Source organism: Bubalus kerabau, chromosome X (genome assembly GCF_029407905.1).
Source record: "Bubalus kerabau isolate K-KA32 ecotype Philippines breed swamp buffalo chromosome X, PCC_UOA_SB_1v2, whole genome shotgun sequence".
Lineage (NCBI taxonomy): Eukaryota > Metazoa > Chordata > Mammalia > Artiodactyla > Bovidae > Bubalus > Bubalus kerabau.
The window spans coordinates 132356634-132369855 of record NC_073647.1 but is presented as its reverse complement, the minus strand read 5'-3'; the positions used below and the strand labels follow the sequence as shown (position 1 = coordinate 132369855).

Here is a 13222-nt window from a genome sequence, read left to right as displayed (position 1 = left end):
TTTCTTTATCTTGGTGTTTGGTTAATGTGTTGGGGTTCAGGGGGCTAGTGAAACAGTATGTGAAACAATTGACCAGCTTAAACTGGTTTGACCTTTTCAAATAGATTGTTGATTAATCACACCTTGAGTCATTTTACAAAGAAAGAACTGCATGTGTCCAAGAAGGAACATATGACCTCAGGATGACCCCGGAGCCAAGATCTTCAGTCTGCAAAACTCAGAGAAGAGAAATGTTGCCCCGAGGGCCATTTACAAAGTGAGAAGTCCTTCAATAAGGAAAACCTGGATCCCAGTAACCTGAGTAGCTGAAACGGACTAATTGAAGACTAGCCAATTAGCTTTCAAGTTAGAAATTCCCCTGACCCCTTAGATTTCGGGGGCTTCCCTTGTGGCTCAGCTGGTAAAGAATTTGCCTGCAACTCGGGAGACCTGGTTCGATCCCTGGGTTTGGAAAATCCCCTGGAGAAGGGAAAGGCCACCCACTCCATTATTCTGGCCTGGAGAATTCCATGGACTGTATAGTCCATGGGGTCGCAAAGAGCTGGACATGACTGAGAAACTTTCACTTCACTTCACTTAGATTGCACCCAGGCTGCTGGATTGAAGAGAAATTTGAAACCTTGCCTCCTGCACTGGTCGGCCTTGCAGTAAATCTCTTTTCTCAAAAGTTCTTGTATTGGCTTCTGTGCGCATCTGTCAGTGAGCCCATGTTCAGTGAGTTTGGGCAGCCTAGTTGAGATTTAGGACTTGTGACCATCTGCCTGAGGCACTGTAGCCCCTGGCAGAGTGTGGGTTCTCGGCACCCACCCTGAGTGGCCACCTCGACTGAGTTTGTCTAGAGTCATCTCTCGTGTTCTTGCTTCCTCGCCATGGCACTCCGGGATCCTCAGGCCCCTTTCACTTTTAAAAAAAGAAACAGCTCCTGGATAAGATATCTTTGGGGTGAGTAAATTCATTAAAATGTCCCTGTAGCTAAATGTGCTAAATGTGGTTAAAATGTGCCTGTAGTCTAGTAATCTTGTCAGGACTGTGGGTTAGATAGGATGAGATGGTTGGATGGCATCACCAATTCAATGGACTTGAATTTGAGCAAACCCCAGAAGATAGTGAAGGACAGGGAAGCCTGGCGTGCTGCAGTCCATGGAGTCGCAAAGAGTCGGACATGACAGGGCAACTGAAGAATGACAACAACACTGTGGGACAGAGTCCCACCTAGGGGAGTTTATTCCATTTGGTTAGAATCCTAAGGCTACAACCATGGGTTAGAGAACCTGCTGAGGTACTCAAAGGATTGGGTTAGAGGTCCGAATACTGGGTTAAGGTCCCAGGCCTTTGGATTTACTTGCCTGTTTGTCTATGTCTGCTGTGTTGGGATTGGTTAATAGGAGTTGGCTTTTGGTTGACTGTGACAAAACTTTATTAAACCTGATATTAATGAGGGTCCTCTGAATCGGGAGATAAAACACCTTGCTCCTGGACTGGAAACCTTGCTTTATGGAGGTGATGGGGTTTTTTCCCCATGCCTAAGGTGATGGCCCAGAGGTATTGTGACAGATGGATATTCTATTTTTTTAAAAAAAAGTTATTGGAAAATTGTTGATTTACATTTTTGTGTTAGTTTCAGGTGTACAGCAAAGTGATTCAGTTACACATATATTCAATCTTTTCCAGATTCTTTTCCCATATAGGTTATTACAGAATATTGAGTAGAGTTGCCTATGCTATATAGGAGGTCCTGTTTGGTTATCTATTTTCTATATTGGTGGTGTGTGTATGTTCATCTCAAGCTTCTAATGTAACCCTCCCACCAAAGCTTCCCTTTTGGTAATCATAAGTCTGTTTTCAAATTGTGTGAGTGTATTTCTGTTTTGTAAATAATTACATGTGTGTCATTTTTAAAAATTAGATTGCACCTATGAGCAATATACTATGGTATTTTGTCTTTGACTTCACTCAGTATGACAATCTCTAGGTCCATCCATGTTGCTGAAAATGGCACTCTTTCATTCTTTTTTATGGCTGAGTATTCTTCCATTGCATTTATGTATCACATCTTATTCATCTGTTGATGGACCTTTAGGTTGTTTCCATGTCTTGGCTATTGTAGACAGTGCTGCAATGAACACAGGGGTACTTGTTCCTATTCAAATTATGGTTTTTGTTAGATGCATGCCCAGATAGTCTATTTTTAAAAATTTTATTGGAGTAAAGCTGATTTACAATGTTGTTTTAGTTTCAGGTGTATAGCAAAGTGATTCAGTTATATATATACATACATTAATTCATTTTCAGTTTCTTTTCTCATATAGGTTATCAAAGAAAATTGATTAGAGTTCCCTGTGCTATGCAGGACATCCTTATTGGTTATCTATTTTATATATAGAGGTGCAAGTTTATCCCAAGCTCCTGTTTTATCCTTCCCTCACTGTGTTTCCCCTTTAGTAACCAAAATTTTGTTTTCAATGTCCGTAATTCTTTCTGTTTTGTAAATAAGTACATTTTATCACTTTTTAAAATTAGATTCCACATATGAGGGGTATATTTGTCTTTGCCTGACTTACTTCACTTAGTATGACAATCCCTAGGTCCATCCATGTTGCTGCAAATGGCATTCTTTCATTCTTAGTTATGGCTGAGTAATGTTCCTTTGTGTTTATGGACCATGTATTTATCTAATCCTCTGTTGGTGGACATTTAGGTTGCTTCCATATCTTGGCTATTGTAAATAAGGCTGTAGTGAACATTGGGGTGCTTGCACCTTTTTGAAATTATGGTTTTCTCTGGATATATGCCCGGGATTCAGATGCTGGATATTATGGTAAAATGATTTTTCTGTTTTATTTTATTGTAGTACAATTGATTTATAATGTGTTAGTTTCAGGTGTTTAACAAAGTGATTTAGTTATACCTACACATATATTCATTCATTTTCAGATTCTTTTCTCATACAGGTTATTACAGAATATTGAGTAGAGTTCCCTCTGCTATACAGTAGGTACTTTTTGGTTATTCTGAAGCGACTGAGCAGCAGCAGCATTATACACAGTAGTTGTGTATGTGGGCTTCCCAGGTAGTTCAGTGGTAAAGAATCCACCTACCAATGAAGGAGACACGAGAAGTGGGTGCAATCCCTGGATCGGAAAGATCCCCTAGAGCAGGAAATGTCAACTCACTCCAGTATTTTGGCCTGGAAAATTCCATGGACAGAGGAGTCTGGTGGGCTACAATCTATGGAGTCATGAGGACTCAGACACAAGAGTTGTGTATGTCTATCTCAAGCTCCTAAAGTATCCCTCACCAACATTTTTCCAGTGGTAACCACAAGCTTGTTTTTGATATCCAGAAGTCTGTCTCTCTTTTGTAAACAAGTTCATTTATGTCATTAAAAAAAAAATTAGGTTCCACGTATGATTGATATCATATGATATGTCTTTCTCTGTCTTACTTAGTATGACATTCCCTAGGTCCATCCATGTTGCTGAAAATGGCATTATTTCTTTTTTATGGCTGAATAATATTCCATTGTATATATGTACCACATCTGCTTTATTCACTCCTCTGTAGATGGACATTTAAGTTACTTCCATGTCTTAGCTAATGTAAATAGTGCTGTAATGAAGATTGGGTGCATGTATATTTATGAATCATAGTTTTCTCTGGATATGTGCCAGGAGTGGGATTACTGGATCATATGGTAACTCTATTTTTAGTTTTTCAAGGAACTTCCATAATGTTCTCCATAGTGGCTGTGTCAATTTGCATTCCCACCGAGAGTGCAAGAGTGTTCCCTTTTTTCCCCACTCCATCAGTTATTATTTGTAGATTTGGGGATGATGACCATTCTGCCTGGTGTGAGGTGATACCTCACTATAGTTTGGATTTGCATTTTTCTGATAATTAGTGATGCTGGGCATCTTTTCATGTGCTATTTGGTCATCTGTATTTCTTCTTTGAAGGAGTGTTTATTTATATCAGCTGCCCATTAATGGCTGGATTGTTTATTTGACAGAGTGTATGAACCTTTTATATATTTTGCAGATTAATCCCTTGTTGTTTAATTTATTTGCAAATATTTTCTCTCATTCTATGAGCTTTCTTTTTGTTTATGGTTTCTTTTGCTTTGTGGAAGCTTTTAATTTTAATTAGATGCTACCTATTTATTTTGATTACGAGGTGGATCAAAAATCATTGCTAAAAGAAAAAAAAATAACTCCTGCAATTTATGTCAAAGAGTGTTTTTCCTAGGTTTACCTCTGAGAATTTTATAGTGTCTGGGTTTACATTTCAGTTTTTGATCCATTTTGAGTTTATTTTTGTGTATGGTATTAGAGAGTGTTCTAATTTCATTCTTTTCCATGTAGCTGTCCAGTTTTCACAGCACCATGTATTGAAGAGACTGTCTTTTTTGGTTTGTTAGTATTTTGTTGAGGATTTTTGCATCTATGTTCGTCAGTGATATTGGCCTGTAATTTTCTTTCTTTTTTTTGGTGGTTCTCTCATTTTTCTATCAGGGTGATGGTGCCCTCGTAGAATGAGCTTGGGAGTAATCCTTCCTCTGCAAGTTTTTGGAAGAGTTTGACGTGGATAGGTACTAACTCTTTAACTATTTGATAGAATTCACCTGTGAAAGCATCTGGCCCTGGACTTTTTATTGGAAATTTTTAAATCACTGTTTCAATTTCAATACTTGTGATCAGTCTGTTCATATTCTTTATTTCTTCCTTGTTCAGTCCTGGAAGGCTGTACCTCTAAGAATCTGTCTATTTCTTCTAGTTTGTCCATTTTATTTGCATATAGTTGTCTGTAGTAGTCACTTATGATCCTTTGAATTTCACATAAATGTATTCTTAATGAAACCAGCCCTGATTACCTTGTTGTGGCGAGGGCATAAAGGTAAAATGAGGGAGTGTAAAGCAGGAAAATTCGTCCCTACCCCCAGAAGAATGTACCTTGAGCCCGGGTTAAAGGAATTTCATACAATTGGACACATTCTGGTGTTTCCTCACTAAAAATTCTAGTCCCCTTCTGTATCAACCAGAATAGCAGAGAGTTAGCTTGAACTGCTTTTATGTTTGTTTGTGTGTGTGTGTGTGTGTGTGATGTTAAAAATGAAATTTTACCAGGAGAAACAGCCACTGGTTGTGATGTTAAAGCCACGGGCTACACAGAGGCTTGAGGTGAATGTATTCCACCTGCAAATTGCTCAGACGTCTAGATTTGCTTGTCTGTGATCTCTGCTGGAGGGATAAAATGTTTTGGTCATCTACCAGAAAGATTAAACCACAACATGCTCAGAAAGAGGGTGAGAAAATTGGTGTTAAATGTATGTGTGCCTGAATTGCTCTCTGAAACTAAGCTCTGACTGAGTTTAAAACAGCTTCAGGATGGGGAACACATGTATACCTGTGGCGGATTCATTTTGATATTTGGCAAAACTAATACAATTATGTAAAGTTTAAAAATAAAATTAAATAAAAAAAAATAAAACAGCTTTCTCTTTCACTTTCTTCAATGTGATGCAATGCATCTTCCACCGTCCTCATGCCATATGTTTTTCAAGGTGGAGAGTGAGACAGAGCCTGAAATTCCATTGGACCTTTTCAGTAGACAAGCATGCCCTCAGCACATGGCAGGGCAGAAATATTAGGAGCCTCTGACCAAATGGGCTCCAGTCTTGGAACTGGTGGGACAGATTCCTTCGAAGTTGGGTAGCATGTGTAACTCTCAAGCTACAGTTGGACAGCCACCTCTAATGCAAAACTTATCAAGGTTCTTTAAGTGAATCCTCAGATCCAAGCTGGTCACTTTTGAGACTGTCTATTCGTTTTAGTGGCTTCTCCAGAGAATTCATACAGCCAAGGCTTCCCAGAAACCAAACTAGGAGATGGAATTTGGTCCTAAATTAAGGGAGATGCCTCTACTTTGCCTTTTTCTTCCTAGAAAGGAACAAAGTGCTCTGAGCCACAGATAGACAAGCCCTGATGGCTTTCCTACAGCTCTTATGAATGCAAGGGTTTTCCAGGGGAAGCCAACATTTCTGCCTCATCCAGAGACCTCAAGCTCCTGATAAGAATGCTGGTTGATGTCAGCTGCAATCCATGAAGGCTGTGAAGAGGCATCAAGCATTGGTTGAGGCAGATTGTCCAGGCTCTGTTTGCTGGCCAAGATGTAAACTATTTTGAGCACTACAGTGGAAGAAATCGGTCAACTGCAGAGCAGTTGGGGCTGATGAGTGGCCAGGAAGAGCCAAGACAGCTAACCCAATAGGAATAAAAGTCCATCCAGGCACCCAAACTCCAAACTTAAAGCAATAGCCTATAAAGAGACATGTGAAGGAAGTTAAATCTCTGATAATTACGTTTCTTAAATACCAATTAATCCAACCTTGTCAATGCTTATATAATACTCCAGTCTGGTTGGTACAAAGATTTGAGACCTGGGATTATCATGGCAACCCACTCCAGTACTCTTGCCTGGAAAATCCCATGGATGGAGAAGCATGGTGGGCTACAGTCCATGGGGTCGCAAAGAGTCAGACACAACTGAGTGACTTCTCTTTCACTTTTCAGAGAATTGAGAATGATTTCCCGCAAGATTGAAGAATGTACAAAGAGAGATGGAGGGGATTGAAACATAAAACATCGACCAATTTAAACTTGTTTTGCTTCCTTAAAACAAGTTGTTGGTTAATGCAACCTTGAATTATTTTTAGAGACAGCACCGGGCATGTGCAAAAAGGAGCCCCTGTTTCCAGGATGACCCCCGAACCAAGAGGGTTCAGCCTGTGGAACTCTCAGAGTAGGAATGTTGCCATGGGAGAACTGTATGAAGTCCTTCAATATGGAAAATCTGGCTTCTAGCAGCATGAATAGCTTACATGAACTAATTCAAGACTAGCCAATTAGCTTCCAAGTTTGCAGTTCCCCTGCTGCTGCTGCTAAGTTGCTTCAGTCAGGTCCGACTCTTTGCGACCCCATAGACAGCAGCCCACCAGGCTGCCCCGTCCCTGGGATTCTCCAGGCAAGAACACTGGAGTGGGTTGCCATTTCCTTCTCCAATGCATGAAAGTGAAAGTGAAAGTGGAGTCACTCAGTCGTGCCTGACTCTTAGCTCATGGACTGCAGCCTACCAGGCTCCTCTGTCCATCAGATTTCCCAGGCAAGAGTACTGGAGTGGGTTGCCATTGCCTTCTCTGGAAGTTCCCCTAAATCCTTTAATTTTACCCCAAACTCTGGATTGAGGAGACAGATTTGAGAGCCCTGCCTCATGTCTTCTTGCCATTCAACCTTGGAATAATTTTTTTCTCCCAAAAGCCTGTTCCATAGTATTGGCTTCTATGTGCATCAGGCAGCGAGCCCTTGTTGGGGAACACTAGTGACTGATAGGCCTGGAATTAGATTCCTCTCTGAATTCCTCTAGATCCGACACTGTTAGACTCCTCTTGACCCTAAGCAGAGCTTGTGTTCCTTAACACTCAAATGTATCTTGGGATAAAAGTAAGGACTCGGGATATACTCCATTACACTTCTTTAGGCAGAAAGCCTTGAAGGCTACCTAAGGAAATGACGGCAATAAGGAGAAGAAACAGATGATAGGGACAATAAGATTTTATCTCTATGCAGTGTCAGATAACCTCAATTAGAACAGCACAAAGCCATCTTGGATGGCTCCTTTCCTTTAGAAGTGTGCGCATATCTCAGATATGGTGGGTAGGGTTCTAGATCACTGCAATAAAGTGAATATTGACATAAAGTAAATCACAGGAATTTCAGGGTTTCCCAGTGCTTATAAAAGTTGTTAACCCTATTGTACACCTACTGGAAAATGTCTAAAAACTATACATACCTTAATCTTAAATTTGGAGAAGGAAATGGCAACCCACTCCAGTGTTCTTGCCTGGAGAATCCCAGGGACAGGGGAGCCTGGTGGGCTGCCATCTGTGGGGTCGCACAGAGTCGGACATGACTGAAGCGACTTAGCAGCAGTAGCAGCAATCTTAAATTATAATACAGTTACAATGTAACAAAGAGAACTGATCAGAGCACCATAAGAAATAAAATAAGGAAAGAGTTTAAAATATTTAAAGAAGTAACAAAATGTGGCACAGGGACCCCAAGTGAACACATGGTTTTGGGAAAATGGTACCGTAGACATGTTCAATGCAGGGTTACCATAAACTTTCATTTTGTAACAAAACACAGTATTTGTGAATTATGATTAAGTGAAGTACAATTTTTAAAGGTATGCCTATTAATCAATTAAAACAATTCACATAAGAGTCTGACTCTGCCTTTTTTAAAATATTAGTTTGTTTTAATTGGAGGCTTATTACTTTACAATATTTTGGTGGTTTTTGCCATACGTTGACATGAATCAGCCACAGGTGTACATATGTGCCCCCCCATCCTGAATCCTCCTCCCACCTCCCAAAAAGATGGTTCAGCATTTTTCTCTGAACGTACCTGATCCTGCCCCCTGCCTTCTGTGGCAATTCCCCATCTCACCTCAAGTATGGGACATGAAACTGTAAGGTTTGCATTAGGGACACTTCTCAAGATTTTACAGGCATGTGGTGTTCCCCAGGAATCATTTAATCCAAGAGATAGACAAAATGAGGGCCCCCATGAGTGAGGACTGAAGAGACAACCACCCTTAAATATAGGTCATTCAGAGACCTGCCCAAATTTGCTCTCAGGCCTAGATTGCCCAGACAGGACATTCCCTCTTATAAGCCTTGTAGTTCTCTGTGAGGTCAAAAAAGAATGGCCTCAGTTCAGTAGAGGGAGAATCTCAGGTTGGAGGATCAGGTTCCAGGACTGGCCAGGACCATGGTGAGGTCCCTGAGTGAAGAGAGAAGTATCACTAGACCCACAAATGAGGAGGCTTTACAGACCCCTGCCCCTATTCTTAACCCCAGAGGCTCTAGGCAGAATTATAAGGATGAGAAGCCTCTTCATTTCTGTCTGGTCTCAGTGAGGGAAAGGCCTTTTCTATCAGGATCAAACCTCAATTCTGAGGAGGGTGGCATCTTGGCCATCACCATCGGGAAAATGAGGACCATCAGTGCTGATGAGAGGGTCTCTCCCACCAAGGAGGAAGGCTCACCGAGTGGCGCTCCCTGTCAAGGAGAGATGCTCAGAGAAGTGCCCTGATTCCCCACTAGGGACTCAGAGAGGTGAGGGCTTGGTTTGGGGGCAGGAGGACTCAAGTCCATAGTGCAAAGGGTCCCAGGCTCTGACAGACGGTGCAGGGAGGACCCTAAGGGATGACCCAGGGACTGCTGAACACTGAACGATGGGATCCCCACAGAGCCCTGCCCCTGCCATCATCCCTCAGAGATCCCACACAGGGTAGCCATCACTGGAATTGGCTCCCCCCAACTTCCGTGCTGGTGGCAATGAGCTCTGACTGCTGTTCAGGGTGTTTGTTTAAACGAGAGTGGATTCCCAGGACTGACCTGAAGGCAAGGTGAGGACCTGAATGTGGAGTCAAGGGACCGTTGCCCCTCCTGTAACAAAGCAAAACCCATAAAGGCTCGCCTCTGTGGTCAGCAGGGGACGGTTCCTACAACGCTGTTAGGCTTACTTCTTTGGTAAATCTTGATCTAAGAGCTTCTTTAAGATCTAAGAGATTACTTGATTCTTGTAATGAAGGAAACCTAGGCCCTGGAGTTATCCAGTCACAGGGAGAGCCCTGAGTGCTAACAGGCCACGGGCAGTAAAGATGGTGACAGAAAGCAGCACCCTTGCACTCAATTCCCGGACTTCCCGCTGAACTCTAGGAGGTGAAGCTTTGTTTGGACGCTTGTGGACACAGTTCAGTAAAGGAAGGTGTGTTATTCTCTGATAGATAGGAAGATGGGGATGCCAAATGAGGACCACAGAACAACCACGCCCACCCAGATTCTCCCCCACCCCTACTGTACTGTCTGAGACCCTGAGCATCATGGTGGGATATGAGTCATCCTGACTTCTGTTCTACAGTTTCCAGGAAGTACAGACTTCGGGTCGAGGGCCTGGCCTCTGGCCAGTGGAGGGTGGATTCCAAGTGCTGGTCCAGAGTCAAGGTGAAGACTGAGTCAGGATTGAGGCAGGGGCCACTCAGCCCATAACAAAGAGGGCCACACCAAGTCTCACTGCTGCTGTAAGCCCTGGGAAGCCCTGGCAGAGCCATAAAACTGAATTCAGCCCAGGAAGTCTCAGGGATGGGAGGGCTTTGGTCAGAAGTAGCCCCTGCTTGCAGATGGAGGATACCTCAGTCCTGACTGCAGTGAAGTGAGTGCCCTAAGTACTGACTGGGGACCCCTCCCCATTTAGGGGTGGTATCATAAAGCAGAGCGGCTATGTATCTGGGAGGCTCCGGCGAGGGGGTAGTCACATATGTAGTACCCTCACTGCCCCTCCAGGGACTCGTGGTATTCAGGACTTTGCTCTGAGGCTGAACTACCCAGGTTATTGGTGGGAGGAGTCCTGAGTTCTACCCACACCTGAGCAAGGACTAAGGTGGACACCGACTCTAAACTTAAGTTCTCATAAATTTTGGCCCTTTTCCATGCAGAAACCTAGAGTATCTGTGAAGATGAGCGGTCTTCTCACTTCCGTCTGGAGAGTTCAGAGAAGCGAGGGTGGTGGACTAAGTGAATGACCTCAATTATGCCAAGGTAGGAGGCCCAGGGCTTCAGAGGAGTCAGGGTGAGGACCCTAAAAGAACTGATGATTGCACTCACCCACCAACAGGGGAATCAATAGAGAGTACCCTCTGCACCACCCTCACCCACCGCACAGCCCTGAGAAGCCCAGGCATGGAAGTCAGGTGTATGTGAACCCTCCATTCTGATGGTATGGGATTGGTGAGAGCCTTTGTCTGAGAGGAGTACACCAGGGCAGCAGACACGGGTGTCCAAGGCTCTACCTAGAGCCAAGGAAAGACCCTGAAAGAGGACGGAAAACCCTAGTGAGCCCAGGACAGAGTTCCCTAGAGCTGACTGCTGTGGATGCCCCCTGCCAGGGACACTGGGCTGAGGTACCTCTTCAGTTCTTCAGGTATCACAGGAAGATGAGGACCAGCCTCTGGGGTAAAAGCTTAGAGCCGCACAGAGGAGGGGGCCCTGCGCCTGCCGAAAGTTGATACGATTGTCCTGAATATGAACCGAGAGGACCCCCACCCTCCAGAATGGAAAGGGTTAACCTCAAGGACTGGCCCACTGCTCCTCAGCCCCAGGAGGCAGCTGGCAGGGCTGGCAGGCTGCAGCCTGAGTCTCAATTATTTTGACAGAGTTCTCAAGAGGACAGGGTGATCAGATCAGGAGTCCTCTGGGTTTGTAGAGCAGTGCCCACATGGAAACCTGCAGAGTGGGCCTTCTTAAAGGCCGAGTGGTGCCTCCCTGCCGCGGGCACTCACACCCTCTCATCCTCTCTCCTCTCTGCCCAGATCACGTGCTGTTCTACCTGCACTCCTGCCTGTTGTCCTGACCACAGTCACCATGCCTCGGGGTAAGAAGGCTAAGCTCCACACCTGTGAGAAACGCCGCCAGGCTCAGCATGGCACCCAGGATCTGAGGGGCACTCAGGTCACTGCCACCACGATGGAAGCACTCTCATCTTCTTCCAATCCTGGTCCTGGGGTTGATGCTAAGGGAAAGTCCGGTGCTAGGTCTGGTAACCATCTCAAGAGTCCTCGGAGGGCCCTGACCACCACCACTGTGCCTGCAGGTGTTTCTCCCACAAGATCATCCAAAAGAGCCCTTGGGAAATTTAGGAAAACACATAATTCCTCTCAGGCCCCTCTCTCCAATGTGCGGTCTGGAAGACACTCACTAACCAGGCCAACGAGTCTGTTGGTGTAGTTCCTGTTAATGCATATATAAGATGAAAAAGCCCATTAGGAACGTGCATATGCTGAAGATCATCGATAAAAAGTACCACATAGATTCCCCAGGATCCTCAAAAGAGCTTCTGAGCGCATGGAGGTGGTATTTGGTATTGACATGAAGAAAGACAACACTGCCAAGCATTCTTATGTCCTTGTCAGCAAGATGAATCTCCCCCGCAATGGGATCGTGCACCGTGGCAGGGGTTTTCCCAAGACCGGTCTCCTGATGAATCTCCTGGGTGTGATCTTCATTAAGGGCAACTGCGTCACAGAGGAAGACATCTGGGATTTCCTGGGTAAGATGAATATCTATGCTGGGGAGAGGCACTTCTTAGTTGGGGAGCCCAAGAAGCTCATCACCCAAGATTTGGTGCAGCTGAAGTATTTGGAATATCGGCAAGTGCCTGGCAGTGATCCAGCATGCTATGAGTTCCTGTGGGGTCCAAGAGCACACACTGAAACAGCAAGATGAGAGTCCTGGAGTTCCTGGCCAGGATTAACTGTTTGGATCCCAGTGCCTTCCACTTTTGGTATGAAGAGGCTTTGAAAGATGAGGAAGAGAGGGCCCAAGCCAGCGGATGTCCCAGTGTTCCTCCAGCAGTTCCTTCCATACATAGTGAAGCTGAGGCAAATTCTGCACTTTGAGGCTCAAGAAAGGAGTCAGTGTTCCAAGTAGTATAGGACTGGACCTCACCAAGGATTCATAGTGTAAAATACCTTGGTGTTTCTGTAGTGTATAGGGAATTTAGAAATAAATCTATGTTTTTATGTTCTTGCTGCTTTTCAAATGTTGCTACTAAATGAAAGTTTATCTAGCCTATAATCTAAGTGTATGAATTCATGAATCACACTTACAGTTGTTTATCAGTCTTAAGGATAAGAGATTTTTATATTGTGTAAAGCAAATGGGGAAGCTTCCATCTTATTTAGTAAGCTGGTTCAAGATAGCATAGCATTGCAATATGTTATTTCCTTGAAAATTTGAAAAAGTTAAGCAGTAAAATATGTGGGATCAAGAAACATAGGAAAAGAAATATGGTCCGTATTTGGTTTCCTCATCCTTTGTACTCTTTGTTTTACAAAATTATAAATGACAGTATATGCTTGGTTAATTCAAAAATGTAGAATTAAATTCTAATAATTTGAACCTCATGCTCACAGGCTCACTTATTCCCTAAACAGTAATTGAGCCTCTGCTCGTAGAAGACTCCATGCTAGTACTTGGAGAGCTGAGAAAAAGATCTAGGCACTGACCATAAAATTATAGAGTCGAGAAGCAGCTGTCATGTAAAGGAAATGGTGACATGACAGCAGTCAAATGTGAATTCCCTGATGCAAGGTAGTGGTGGGC

General features: G+C 43.7%; 1 pseudogene; it reads left to right on the top strand.

Annotated features, from left to right (window-relative positions):
• The first annotated feature begins 302 nt into the window (after positions 1-302).
• Positions 303-12970, top strand: LOC129639092 (melanoma-associated antigen B3-like; annotated as a pseudogene).
• Positions 12971-13222: the final 252 nt, after the last annotated feature.